The sequence below is a fragment of the Balaenoptera borealis genome (assembly GCF_965194805.1).
Source record: "Balaenoptera borealis genome assembly, chromosome: 11".
Classification (NCBI taxonomy): domain Eukaryota; kingdom Metazoa; phylum Chordata; class Mammalia; order Artiodactyla; family Balaenopteridae; genus Balaenoptera; species Balaenoptera borealis.
Genome location: NC_138868.1, coordinates 2766149 through 2780495, shown reverse-complemented (window position 1 = coordinate 2780495; position 14347 = coordinate 2766149). Strand labels below are relative to the sequence as shown.

At 53.3% G+C, this 14347-nt stretch overlaps 1 protein-coding gene across 1 annotated transcript in view; it reads right to left on the bottom strand.

Annotated features, from left to right (window-relative positions):
• SHANK2 (SH3 and multiple ankyrin repeat domains 2) overlaps positions 1-14347 on the bottom strand; it is a 478101-nt gene that overhangs the window by 440010 nt on the left and 23744 nt on the right. The window contains exon 3 of the mRNA XM_082342199.1: positions 13040-13143. The gene's annotated coding sequence lies outside the window, so the exon portion shown is untranslated. The remainder of the gene's footprint in view (positions 1-13039; positions 13144-14347) is intronic.

The window sequence follows — 14347 nt, the reverse complement described above, 5'->3', positions numbered from 1 at the left end:
AAATAAAATTCACCATTTAAAGGGTACAATTCAGTGGGTTTTAGCTATGCTGTACAAACATCACCAGTATCTAATTCCAGGCCATTTTTGTCATCCCAAATGGAAACCCCATGCCAATTAGGGGGTCACCTCCCCTTCCTTCCTCCTCCAAATCCCACCGACCCCCCAGCCAATCCTGCCCCTGGCCACCACGAATCCAATTTCTGTTTCTGTGAATTTGCCCATTCACTGCACTTCATATGAATGGAATCACACAGTGTGTGGCCTTTTATGTCTGGCTTCTTTGACTTGGCATAACGTTTTTGAGGTTCATCCATGTTGTAGCATATGTTGTCAGGGCTTTATTCCTTTTCACAGGTGAATAATATTCCCTCATATGGATGGGCCACATGTGTTTATCCATTCATCTGTCGATGGCCATCTGGGCTCCTTACACGTTGGAGCTCTTGTAAATAATGCTGCTGTGAACAGTCACATGTGTCCATGTCTCTTGGGTAGACACATGTGAACACGTGTTCATGTCTCTTGGGTATGTGCCCAGGAGTGGAACTGCTGGGTCATATGGCAGCTCTCTGTTTAACTCTTTGAGGACCCACGGCCTGTTCTCTGCAGTGGGTGGCCGTGTTTTCATCAGTGTCACCGGCGTGGCTAGAACAGTCACTCGCTTTCATCGGTTGTCATTCTGTCTTCAAGTTCTTTACCCCTGTGCTTATCCAGGATCGCCCCTATTCTACCAATAAGGAAACAGAGACATAAAGAGAGGGAAAAACTTCCTAAACCAGAGAGCTAAGACACGGTAGAACCAAGATGTGATCTTGGACCCTCTCTCTGAACTACTGCTGGCAGTAAAGGGTGAACACAGAGGGCCTGGGTTGTCCAAACCCTTGCTGGGCTCCTGGGAGGGCACCTCTGAGTCCTTGGAATGTCCTCCTAAGAAGAGTGGTTTTGTTTATAGGGTGCCCTGAGCCACATCAGGTCATTTACACTGAGAACGTGATTTATGGTAGGCGGGCCTTGGGCTTGACCTCTGGAAGGGCGGGAGACTAAGGTCAGCCTGTAGGTGGTCAGCCATGTCTATGTGACCCCTGGACTCCGGGCTGCAAGGCGTGTCCCTAACTGGCAGTAGCTCACGTGTGTCGTCACACAAGGTTTCTAGAAGAATCAAGTGCCGTTTTTAAGCCTCCAGTGGGACGGGCCAGCTGGGAGCTGGTGCCTGGTCTCTCCTGGACCCTGGCCCATGAGCCTTTCCATCAGCTGACTGTCATCTGTATCCTTTCGCTGTAACGAAGTGTAACTATAATATTGATAGCTTGGCTGAGTCCTGTGAGGCCTTCTAGAGAATCACTGAACATGTGGATGGTCTGGGCACCCCTGAACATCCGGTCCTATACGTGGCTGTAGTTCTAAGGAGCAGAGTTGCATGGGAGGGGTGGGGAAACTGACAGCTGGATTAATTTACCAGCATGTAAGTTACTTTTAGAAAAATGTAAATCCAAACAAGAATCACATACCGCACAGAGGAAATCTGGAGAACATTTGCTCCCAGCGTTACCAGAGGACCAGGGCAAGCGCCCTGGCTCGTAAGCACGTTTCCCGGCTGGAACTGGCTGCAGGGACAACCCCCCAAGGCAGGTAACAGGATCCGACGTGCTTCCCCGTCTGCGCCGCCCAGAGCAGCTGCCAACGCCCGGGTAAGGTGAGCCTGGGCTGGGCAGGGACCCGCGTTCCCCATGGACAAGTTCTCGGGTGACGGGCTCCCCACGTGATGATGCAGGACCAGGTGCCGCCCGGGACTCCTGAGACAGGTGTGCCTCACATACACGCATCGGGCATCTGTGCCCCACCAGCCACCCCTGCACTTCTAGGGGAAGCAGGATTCCTGAAGGCAGGCCCCACCCAGGTCTCACCTGGACCACCTCAGCCGAGGCCTGATCAGAGGCACAGAAGAGAGGCCAGGGGCGTGCTTCCCGTCACACAAACTAGCTCTCTCTACCTGGGCACCGCCTACACTGGCTGCCATACCGCCACCCAGAGCCAGTCCCGGGGAAGGGACGCAGGATGCAGAGGCCACAGAAACACCATCTCCCCGAAAAGGGGACCCTCCTCCGCTGTTGGTGGGAATGTAAATCAGTGCAGCCACTACGGAGAACAGTATGGAGGTTCCTCAAAGAACTAAAAATAGAGCTACCGTATGATCCAGCAATCCCACGCCTGGGCATATTTCCAGAAAGAATCATAATTCAAAAAGATACATGCACCCCAGTGTTCGTAGCAGCACTATTTGCAATAGCCAGGACATGGAAGCAACCTAAATGTCCATCGACAGATGAATGGATGAAGAAGATGTGGCACATATATGCAATGGAATATTAGTCATAAAAAAGAACGAAATAATGCCATTTGCAGCAACGTGGATGGACCTAGAGATGATCATACTAAGTGGAGTAAGTCAGACAGAGAAAGACAAATATCATATGATATCACTTATATGTGGAATCTAAAATATGACACAAATGAACTTTATCTACAAAACAGAAACAGACTTACAGACACAGAGAACAGACTTGTGGTTGCCAAGGGGGAGGGGGTGGGGGAAGGACGGACTGAGAGGTTGGGATTAGCAGATGCAAACTATTACATACAGGATGGATAAACAAGGTCCTACTGTATAACACAGGGAACTATATTCAATATCCTGTGATAAACCACAATGGAAAAGCATATGAAAAAGAATATATATATATATATGCATAACTGAGTCACTTTGCTGTACAGCAGAAATTAACACAACATTATAAATCAGCTATACTTTAATAAAACTTTTAAGAAAAGAAACACCATCTCCCCGTGGCCTGTCCAGGGATGCCAGGCAGAGGAATGGACGCCGGGACGTTCGGGGCATGTGACCCAGTCCCTCTCAGGACAGAGCTAGGGGCAGGCAGGGGACAGAGGCCCGAGAGATGTTGGCCTGACATCTGCATCAGACCTGGGCCCTCTCACACCTGTCTGTTGGGATTAAGTTTAAGGAGGCCCAAGTTGCCCAAAGGGGGACGAGGAGCCTTTGGATTACCTCTGAATCCCACAAGGAGGAATGTTTCAGAAAGGGGCAGGGCTGCCAAGGCTTCCCACCCTCCACCGACCAAGCCACCCGAGGTGTGTGCTGTGCATTAGCGTGTTGGTGGCGGGGAGGGGCAGAGTGTGCAGGGTCACTTGCAGGGCAGGGGTGTCCACAGGGCCAGGTCCACAGTCATTTTCCGTGGCTGCTGCAGACAAGACAGGCCCAGGGAGAGCTGCCCTTGGGCTGCGGCTGCAGAAGAAGGGCCCCGATCGGCACAAGGGGCCCGTGGACCAGCCTCATGCCCTATCCATGGGATCCCGTATCCGATTTCTGACGCCGTGTGCCCCAAGTCTGTGTGGGGACCTCAGTGTCTCCCGAAGCAATCGCTCCGTGAACACATGAGGGAAAAATAATAAATGAACTCCGCACACCAGCTCGAGGGCCCCCTGCGCTGTCAGGCGTTTGCGCTACCACAGTACAGGGGCATAAATGCAAAATTCTCTGTGTTTTCCTTAACAAGCTGGTTCACAGATCTCCCCGCGCCCCCTGCCAACTGATGAAGGCGACACAGCAGACAGCCGTGCTCACGACAAACACCCGACGGGCCTGCTCTACATTCCAGCGTCCTGGCGGCTGGCATTTCCTCCATGCGTTGGATTAAATATTACTTTGAATCCATTTCGTGACTGTGAAGCAGCTCTGATTAGCCGAACCGCTCCCTCTAAAAACATCCAGGGAGAATTAGCACTGGAAGGCGACTGTGTACCTGCCGTCCAGGTGGAAGGAATAAATATAAAAGAGGGACAGAAGCGTAAATATTTAGAGAACGTGGGAACCAGCAGCCCTTCCCTTCGTCCCTGACTGCGCTTTTGACGGACAGGTAAATTGCACTATTTTTCCCATCCGTGGCTATGGAACCACAGCAAAACTACAGACGTCGGCTTGCTACGGAGGCAGACAGGTGATAATTTGTAATATAATAAAAATGTCAACGGTAAAAAAGAAAAAAAGAAAGAAAGAAAAAGGGACAATTTGCATCCAACCGAACACCTTGAATTTTATTTCCAACGGTCTGCGACAGGAGCACCTCATACACCGGAAAGTTGACGTGTTCGTTTTGGTGAATTACATTCCATGTGACTCTTCCCTTGTTCTTTCCAAGGAAAGGTGAAGTCAGCAAGTTGGTGACTCCCCGCAGTTATAAAGCCACGCGGCAGCTGTCCCTTCCAGCAGAACCTGACGACTGGCCAGCATCAGCCCCTACCTGCCTAGTGGCTGCATGAGACCCTCTCTGCCAGGTGTACCCCTGGGCGACAAAACAGCCGAGAGCTCTGGACACCAGGTTCTTAATCGGGTTCCCTCAACACAGCCCCTTCAGTTTCATAAACCATCAGTTTCAGAAAACCATCCCCCCATGAAAGCGTGGTTAACACCCAGTGTCACCACCCTAGAAAATTCCTGGTTTGGCTACACGATTTGTTTCATCTGAAACACATACAAACATATTTATTTTCACCTTAAGATCACTTTACTTAGTCACTCTCATCCAGCTCCTTTCTTACCAGGAAGCCGTCTGTCTCTACGAGCCTCGGTATATTCGGCCCTACATTGAGACCAGATCCTAACTCATTCCATCCGGCTATTTCCACCCACTTGGCCCGGGCTCAGCGGACGGGAGAGACCCAGGCTTCTGCTGAGAGAACCCAGGACACACGCAGCCTCCTCCGCCCAGGGAAGCCACATTCCACACCTGGAGGCGGGCAAGTCCCGCTCCAAAGAGCTCGTTCAGCAGCCTCAGGGCTGCAGATAAAACTGTTTCCGGGAACAGAGACACCAACACGTGAGAACATGGAATTCAGTGCCCGTTCCTCCCGTTTCCTGGGATCCTCGGACACGCGACCACACCCAACTCAGACCCTCGGGCCAGGGCGGGAGCCCCGCTGACCTGACGGCCGGTCCACTGCTCAGGGCCATGGTTTAGGGGGGATCACAGGGAATGCTGCAACCCTAGAAGTTTCCCTACCCCAAGGAAGCTCCCCGAGGCTTCATCAGGCCAAGTCGTCTCCTTCCGACCCCCTGGCACCCAACCTTGGATTCAGTGTGACACACTAATGTCATTAATTTTTTGTTTTTAAACACTTTGGTGAAGATGTAATTCACACGCCATACAACTCATCCATTGGAGGGCACGATACAGTGGGTTCTCCTATAATCATTAAGTTGGGTAGACCATCACCTCTATCCACATTAAAACACTCTCATTATCTCAAAAAAAAAAAAAACGTACAATTCTCAGCCAACACCTCCCAACCCCCTCACCCCTACCACCCCTGGCAACCGCTCATGACTTCCTGTTTCTATAGATTTGCCTGCTAGGGGCATTTCACATAAAATGCAATCACACAGTCATTCAATTCTCTTTCTTTCTTCTAATTCTCTTCTGCAAAAAGCCTTGCCCTTGGCCAAAGTTACCTCTGCCCATGGTTCCTTAAGTCCTACATCTGAATCTACGAGACAGCAACTCACCTGAACCCCCCAGCTTAGTGTCCACCTCGAAAATGTTGTTACGTCCTCAGCTTTCACTGAGGTCAAACGGTATTTGAAAACTATTGGGGTTTTTCTTTTTTTTGGCAAAACCACAACTGAAAATGCTACGTGAAAACACTCCTCCTAGACTAGAGTGCTAAGAAAAATCTGCTCTCCAGAGGAACTAGTTTAATATCAGACAAGAGAACTCTGTTATCCCATCTTTCCCTTTTCTCCCTGGCTGCCAGGAAGCTCAGAGATAAATACCACACGTGGCTGCAAAAATGTGCTCTCAACCCACGGGTTGGTGGTAGCCTAATGGTTTTAGCCTAATGATTAAAGCAGAGTTTTACCCGTGGGGACTGCAGCAGAATCATTTGGTTAGCAGGCTAACAAGGCAGATTCCTACTGAATTGGATTTCCATCGGAGGAGGTCTTAGAATCTGCAATTTCAACAAGATGCCCGAGAATTCTTGTTCCTCAGGCCAGGCTCTAAAGTCAAAGCAAAATGACACGGCCCTTTTGCTAGGACTGAGACGACCCATTTGGGGAAACAAACCCAGTTCTTGCTATTCCTCGATCGTCCTCACCCTTGAGGGGGAGCATCGGTGAGCCGCCCAGGTGCTGTTTGCAGGGCCTGACACATGCAGCACGGAGGGGCCCTTACTGCCGAGATGATGACGCGGTACCCGGCTGAGCTATTCGGAAGGATCTACGTGATGGGCCCAGTGACCACCACCCCTTTCCCTAGACTCATGGCCTCCACCTCATTCCTCGGAGCAGCCCAGCAGCTGCTGCGAACACCCCGGTCCGCCTGGACCCGCGCACCCTCCTCAACATCGCACACCCCGCCCGGGGCTCTGGAAGCCCGAGGACGATCCTGTACCAGGTCTCGAGGTCCCGCCGCTCACCCACCCTGACGCTGGGAGATGCTTCCCGCCGCCACCTGCCTCGCTGGGTAACCAGGTCTAAAGTGATGGGAGAGGGCAGAGGGAGAGGAGGGGGCAACCCAGGGGCACTGAGCTTATTCCCACAATGGCACCGAGATGCCCGAGGGTGCAGCTGCATCCTGCCCTGCACAGGGGCCTGCAGTGGCTCACAGAGAGCGTGCAGAGGCGGAGACAGGGAAGCCTCCCGGGAGGTGGGGTCTCCCGACGGCCGAGGGGACGGGCACCAGGAGGGGTGGTGCACAGAGCAGAGGCGGGAACCTAGAGGCTGGGACAGGACCCTCGGGCACGGGGAATACACCCAAGGACGGTGCAGAACCATGTGCTGCCGTCGGGGGCGGGGGCCGCCTGGCAGTTCCCCGACCCCTCGGGCCTCGCTCCCTCTGCCCTGACGAGAGGTGAAGATCCTGGGGCAGCCGGAGCAGAATTCACCCGCCCGGAAAGACCAAAGGCAGGAGGCGTGTGGGCTGGTCTCTAGGTGCCCACCTTCACCTCTAGGCCCAGGAAGAAGGTTGAAGCACTCAAGGTGTACATTCGTGGAGGGAAACTTTGAATGTGTGAAATACTCGGGGCACTTCCACGGGGGCCCAGAAACGTGCAGCCGGCGTGGGGACACCGGCCAGCACGTCCCCAGCCCGGCCGAGAGGGGAGATGCCCGGGGCCCACAGGAAGCAGCTTGCAGGCGCTGCGTTCAGAGCAGGCTACACCTCTCCTGGCGGTTGATCTGGGGGCACGTCCTGCAGAGAGTGACAGGGTGAGGGCAGTCCTGCCTACGCCAGCACCAAGGCCCCTCCCCAAGGTTTCAGCTGGGCCGCGGTGACCTGGGGAAAGGCCATCACGTCTTCCCACAGTGACCGGCCTGCCATCAAGGTAACCCCGGCGGAAACCTGAGCCCCGGCCACACGCGAGACCCCACTTCTCCTCCTTCTCACTGAAAAGTGACCCTGTTCCCCAACCAAATCCAGATCCACGTGCTGTATGAGCGTCCCGGGGCTGCTATAACAAAGTGCCACACGCCGGGCAGCTCAGAGCAACACAAATGTATCCTCTCCCCATCCTGGAGGCCGAAAGTCTGGAATCAGGTTCCCTGGACTGAAATCTGGGTGTCGCAGGGCTAGCGCCCTCCGGAGGCTCCAGGGGAGGGTCCTTCCTGCCTCTTCGGGCTTCCAGGGCTCCAGGTGTCCTGGGGCTCGTGGCTGCATCACCCCAGTCCCTGCCTTTGTCATCACGGGGTCTCCTCTGTGTTCACATCTCCCTCTGTCTCCCTCTTGTAAGGGCTCCTGTGATGGTGTTAGGGGCCCAACTAGATGATCCAGGGTAACCCCCCATCTCAGGACCCTTAACTTGATCACATCTGCAAGCTGTACTGTACCCGGTGACACATGTGGTCCTGGGATGAGGACTTGATACCTTTAGGGCCATTTCCAACGGCCCCATACAGCGACGCTTAGCTCCTTCTGCAGATTCCCGGGTCCCTCTGGGGAGATAACAGTGATTGAGGGCCACCTCCTTCACACAAGCTCAGAGAGGTACCATCACCGTCGCCCGGGCCTGCACAGGGACTGCCCTGGGAGGGGACAGTCACCTGCTCCCCATTTACCGACTGCATACCAGACTCAGGTTGGGGCTCTGGGTGGAGAGCGAACAGCTATTGTGCTTTTGTTCTGCAAACAACATGCAGACAGTGAGAGCAGACGCCCCGCCCTTCGGAGCCAGACATCTGGAGACAGTGGCCCCCATTCGATGTCCACACCCCTCGCCCACCATCACTCCCCGGCTCACTGCAATCTGAGATGCGGGGGGCTGCGGGGGACCCCTCTGGAAGCAGCGTCCATGCGGTTTGTACAGCATCGCCCCCCCTTCGTGGTGGAGCTGCTGGACATGCCCGGGGCCCACGACCTCTTACATACGCAGCTAACTCCTCCCGTAATGCCCTGGGAGACACTGGCCTGGGCCTCCCTCTGGCTGCCTGGACCTAACACCCCCCAAGGCCCAGCTCCAAGCCCAAAGAAGGCTATATCTCTGGAATTCCCTATCAAAGGAGGAGTAGGATGAACAGGATAAATGCCAGCCCATTGGGTTCTGACTTGGTCCATCATGAGCCTTCCTCTGGGGGTCACTGGTTAGGGGCAGTCCCTAAACGCCATCACCTGCTCCCAGGAGGAAGGATTCCCCCGTCTGGAGCCCGCCTCCTACGCAGATGTCACAAGAAGAAGCCACACAACTTAACAAGACACAGAGGGCTTCAGACCAAGAGGACGCCAGGGGCCTGCAGGCTGAATGCTCATGCCCCTGGGGTTTGTGGACAGAGGGCATCTCTCAGCCTCTGATCTGGCTGTCAGCGCTGGATGCACCGAGATCATTTAGAACAGGGGTCAGCAAACTTTGTGTAAAGGGCCAGCCTGTAGATATTCTCAGCTCTGAGATCACACGGCCTCTGTCACAGCCACTCAACTCGGCCTCTGTAGCATGAAAGCAGCCAGAGATAATACAAGAAGGAACGAGCTGCGTGACAGCTCGTTCAGGAATGGCTGCGTGACAATAAAACTTTATTTACAAAAGACAACCCATGGAGTGGGAGGAAAGATTTGCAAATCACATATCTGGCAAGGGATAAAAATCCAGAATATATAAAGAGCTTCTATGATTGAATAACAAAAATCAAGTAACCCAATTCAAAAATGGGCAGAGGACTTAAACAGACATTTCTCCAAAGAAGACATACAAATGGCCAAGAAGGACATGAAAAGATGCTCAGCGTGACTGATCACTGGGGAAATGAAAACCAAAACTGCAGTGAGATACTACTTCACAGCCACTAGGATGGCTACCATCAAAAAGACAGGAAAAAAGCATAGGTGAGGATGTGGAGAAATTGGAACCCTTGGCATTGCTGGTGGGAATACAAAATGATGCAGCCACTGTGGAAAACAGTATGGCGATTCCTCAAAAAGTTACATGTAAAATTACCATGTGACCCAGCAATTCCACTTCTGGATATATCCCCCAAAGAACTGGTAGCTTTACACCATTTCCGGAGGAGCATTAATCACAACAGTCGAAGGTGGAAAGAAACAACCTAAATGTCCGTCGACAGTTGATGGATACACAAAGTTTGATCTCCATACAGTGGAAGATTATTTGACCTTAAAAAAGAAGAAAATTCTGACAGAGGCTACAACATGGATGAACCTTCAGGTTCAGAGAAAAAAGTCAGACACAAGAGGACAAATCCTGTAGGATTCCACTCATAGGAGGTCCCTAGAGTCATCAAATCCATAGAGACAGAAAGTAGGATGCTGGGGCCAGGCGCTGGGGGAGGGGAGGGGGGAGTGAGTGTTGAATGGGGCCAGGGTGTCAGCTTGGGAAGATGGAAAGTTCCGGAGGTGTATGGTGTGATGGTTGCACAATAATGTGAATGTACTTAATGCCCCTGAACTGTCCACTTAGAAACAGTTAAGATGGTAAAAATTTATGCCACGTGTATTTTATCACAATTTAAAAAAAACTGGATTTACAAAAACAGATGATGGTAGGATTTGGTCCGTGAGCCCTAGTCTGCCAAGCCCTGATTTAGGACCACACACTAGGCACCCAGTATTGGAGAGAATTGCTTGAATCTCATCACCGAAGACAGAGTCTTCACCCAAATCTGTTGGATGTGTCACACGTCACCACCAGGAAAGTCACCTGGAACCTCAGAAATCCTCCGGCACCCTAGGGGGGGTGTCTGATTATACCCACAAGTGGAAAAAATAATTTGAGGCAATAATAAAGACCACTTCACAAAAACCGTATCTTTGAATTCATTCCATCTGTGATTCATTGAATCACGGGTGAGAATTCACATCACTGTACACTAATCCTGTTACTCTAAAGTGGAACCCTTCTGCCACTCATCATGCGACATCTGGCTACTCACTAAATTACCACGCGAGGGTAATTTTCCATTTTTTCTGAGTGGCAGCAGGAGGGGATCACTCCGAAAGGTCTGAAACCCAGAATCCACATGGGTTTATTAAATGATGAATGTTTCAACCGTAAGGTGATGCTTCAGCCAGGGCAGGGGGGCTGTGAGGCGCCCACACAGGGGGCATCCATGATGAATGGAGGCCCCAGGACACCCGGAGGCCACTGAGGGGCAGGGCCCCTTTGTGGGACACCTGAGGATGCAGGAGAAGCAGCTGAGAGGGAGAAGAAGAGCCCAGATAAACCTGGGGCTGATGGAGAATTCTGCCTCAGCTACGCCCACACCCAGGACGCAGCACCTCCTGGGCTCACGAAGATCCACGCCCGAGAGATGGAAACCCTCCCCGTCCACAGCACAAGGGCCACCATCCTTCCTCCAGCTGAGAGGCCTAATCTCCCAATGAACACCTGGTCCCCTGGCCTGGAGACAGCCAACTGTGTGGGCGAAAAGCGCCCTGGCCGGCAAACCAAGATTACAACACGTCCAGTCCTGGCCTAAAGGAGCTGTCCGGTCCAGCTTTTTCCTCTTCTCTTTCCCCTTGTACATCAATGACCACGGTCACAGGGACAGATCCTGAAATCAAATGCTCCCACTGCTTGGGGCCAATGGCAAGTATAATAGTTCTCTAAGAAGAGACTGGAGGCCCAGCCCGGGCAGCACCCTATCTCAGACCCCGCAATGGTGACAAGCAAACGCTCAGATCAACTGGGCAAGTGTCCTTTCTCAGGAAGAAAGCTGGAGGAGGTCAGAGGGCCTTGGTGCAAACCCAGGCTCAGAGAGGTTCGACCTCGTCGTGAACCAACAAGCCCCCCATCTGGCCTGGGGCAGATGACCCACAAATGCAGAAACACGCTGCACGGGGGCTTTGTGCTCTGCCACCAGCTGCCACCATAATGAATGGTAAGTGAGTCCCAAGTCCCGATCCCCAGGACGTCAAAGGCAGGCCTTATGGACGATGCCGTAGGTACGGTTCAGCCTAGCGCGGGACCTTCGCTCAAACCTGGACACCCTCCTGCTCTGAGGCTGCTCTGCCTCTAGAAGAAAGGGCGGCCACATCCTCCACTAGAGTCGCGCGTCTCGTGTGCATCCATTTGTCACCTCTCCACTAAGCCACGGTGAGTGAGCAGGTACCGTGGCGTTCAGAGCCAGGGGGTTCCCGACGAGGGGCCAGCATCCAGCATCGGGGAGGAACAGAGGACAAGGGGACTGTAGGCTGTGCCCACTCAGCAGGGACAGCGGGGGCTGGTCCTCCATGGGGCCCCATCACCACCGCTCGCCAGGTGAGTGCCCGTGTGCGCCCGGGAGAGGGCGAGAGCAGAGGCCAGAGAAGCTCAGAGCACAGGGAGGGAACCATGACCACACGGAAAGGCTTGAACAAGAACAGTGAGAGCGTCTGAACTGCATTTCAGGCAGGACTGCAGAGCTGGGAAGCTGGGGGTAGGAAACCAGTTAGGAGGCGACCCCCAAAAGCAGTGGAGACCAGGACCAGGGCAGGGGCAGTGGCTCCGACATTCCGCTCCTGCCTGCTGTATTTGTAAGTCCAGGACATGCACTCTCAATGGAATCTTGGAAGGTGAAACAGATCTTAGTGTTTTTAAGTAGAAAGCACAGATATTCAAGCAGAACATGAACAGATATACAGCCTTTCCATAGTATTAAAATTTCATTGGGGTGGACAATTTGGAAAAAGGGTCCAAAATGTCTCCATGGATAGGCGATGATATTTTTTATAAAGGCTGAGAAGTAGTGTCCAAGGAGGAGTGGACCTCACAGACCTGCCTTTCTGGTCCCCAGTACGCAGAGCCAGGCTGGGCGGCCGGGTGTCACACCAGAAAGAGCCCAGGCTGTGCACTGCCAGGGCTGGATGGAGCCTCTCAGGACCAAGTAGGCCATGAGCAGTGTGTCTAACTGTTGGAAGCCTGTCCCCTCACCTGAGAATGGCAATCATTTCCCTTTCTTCATGAGGTCAGTCATGGTAAAAGCCCAGCCTTTAGGCAACATTCAGCAAATGCCAAGTTTAAGCACATATTACAGATGAAACGATACCAGTGGAGCACATATAACAAGCTCTGGGCACCAGACTCTGAGCACAGGGCATATCTCAGCTCTGCGGAACCACAGATAGTGGGCTTCCCTCCGTGGTCCCTGTGCTGGACACAAACAGGTGTCCCCTGGTCCAAGCAAAAATGGAGGTGGGGCACCTGTAACACTTCCCCCATCATCCACTCTCAGCCGCATTGGCTGAGTCCCGCCTGGACATCTCAGAGCACAGACAAGGAGCCAGACCTGGACCTTCAGCCACAGTCCCAATAATTCCCCCAAGGTCACATTAGCTAGGCACCAAGGGGCAGGCTTGTTCCCCCAGCGCCAAGGGCAACTCCACCCGCCCTCTCCCCACCCTGACACAGCACCTGGGCCCTGATTGCGAGAAACTGACCATCCTCTGGCCGCAGTGCCAAAGGGGTGAGGTGAACCACACCACGGCAATGGAGATTGGCTTGCAGGTGACAAGGACAAGGAGAAGATGTTCTAACTCACCAGAGGTGCTGCTGTCAGACTGGGCCCCGCAGAAAGGTCTGTTAGAACAGGAACCGTCTGCACTCCAGTGGGTCAAGGCATGGAGACAGGAGAGATTTTGAGAGCTGCAAGAGACAACCAGGTCACGGTCAGATAGAGCAGGGGTACCAGCAGGGGTACCAGCAGGGGTACCAGACTGGTACCGGTCCGTGGCCTGTTAGGAACCGGGCTGCACAGCAGGAGGTGAGCGGCGGGCAAGCGAGCGAAGCTTCACCTGTATTTACAGCCGCTCCCCGTCCCTCGCATTACCGCCTGAACCATCACTCCCACCCACCCACCCGTGGAAAAACTGTCTGACACGAAACCAGTCCCTGGTGCCAAAAAGGTTGGGGACCGCTGAGATGGAGGCTCCAAGAGGCAGAGGTTAAAACTTCAAGTGCATCCTGATATCTCTGAGCTGAAAACCAGGGGCTGCACTTCTGCTTCGGGAAAGATGGAGTAGACGCACTTTTCCCTACTCCTCCCAAGAAGAGCCACGAAAAACCCAGTATGTCGTACAGGAAACAAACATAAGACTCCAAGAGGTAGAGAGAAGGCAGAATGGTCCGGGACCAGGGACCCAAGGAACAGCACGGTGGTCGGTTCTCAGGGCTGGAGAACCTCATATCCCAGACTGGGAGATAAGAAGTCAGAAACCCAGAAACACTAGTAGAAGCAGAAAAAAAAGCTGCAATGAATGACTATTCTCTCCAGCCAAAACACCAGGAAAATGGCAGACGAAAAGGACTACGTTTAGACAATAACTGCTCTACTCCACCCAGATATCACAGGAAGACTGTGGCCCCCACCCTGACTCATAGCAGCAGAGGCCGAGGGGGGAGCCTGGGCTTCCCCTTGCGTGGCTGTCGTGAGGCACCCAAACCCCCACTTGGGGGGGGTGGGAATCAAATAAACCAAGGTGCGGAGCTGGGACTTTCTTCCCTGCCGAGCTGTAACAAATCCTCCTCCGGTTCCATTCGGGGAGCCCGGATTTCCACACGCATTTGGCACCACTCCCTCACGCCCCCCCCTCACCCCGCTGGACTGGGGTCAGAAGAGAGCTAACGGAGGGTCAGGACTTTCCCCATCACCAGCAAGAATGAGGCCACCCCCACCACGGTATCAGTGGAGACCACGTGGGGAGCAGGTCCCCTCCCCCACCAGCAATAACAGGAGCCTCCCCACTTGAGGTCAACTGAGGAAGCTGGACATCTACCTCCATCTGGCAGTAACACTTCCCTTGTGAGAGTGATGTCAAAACAAGCCGGCTAAAACAGAAGAATTCCATGA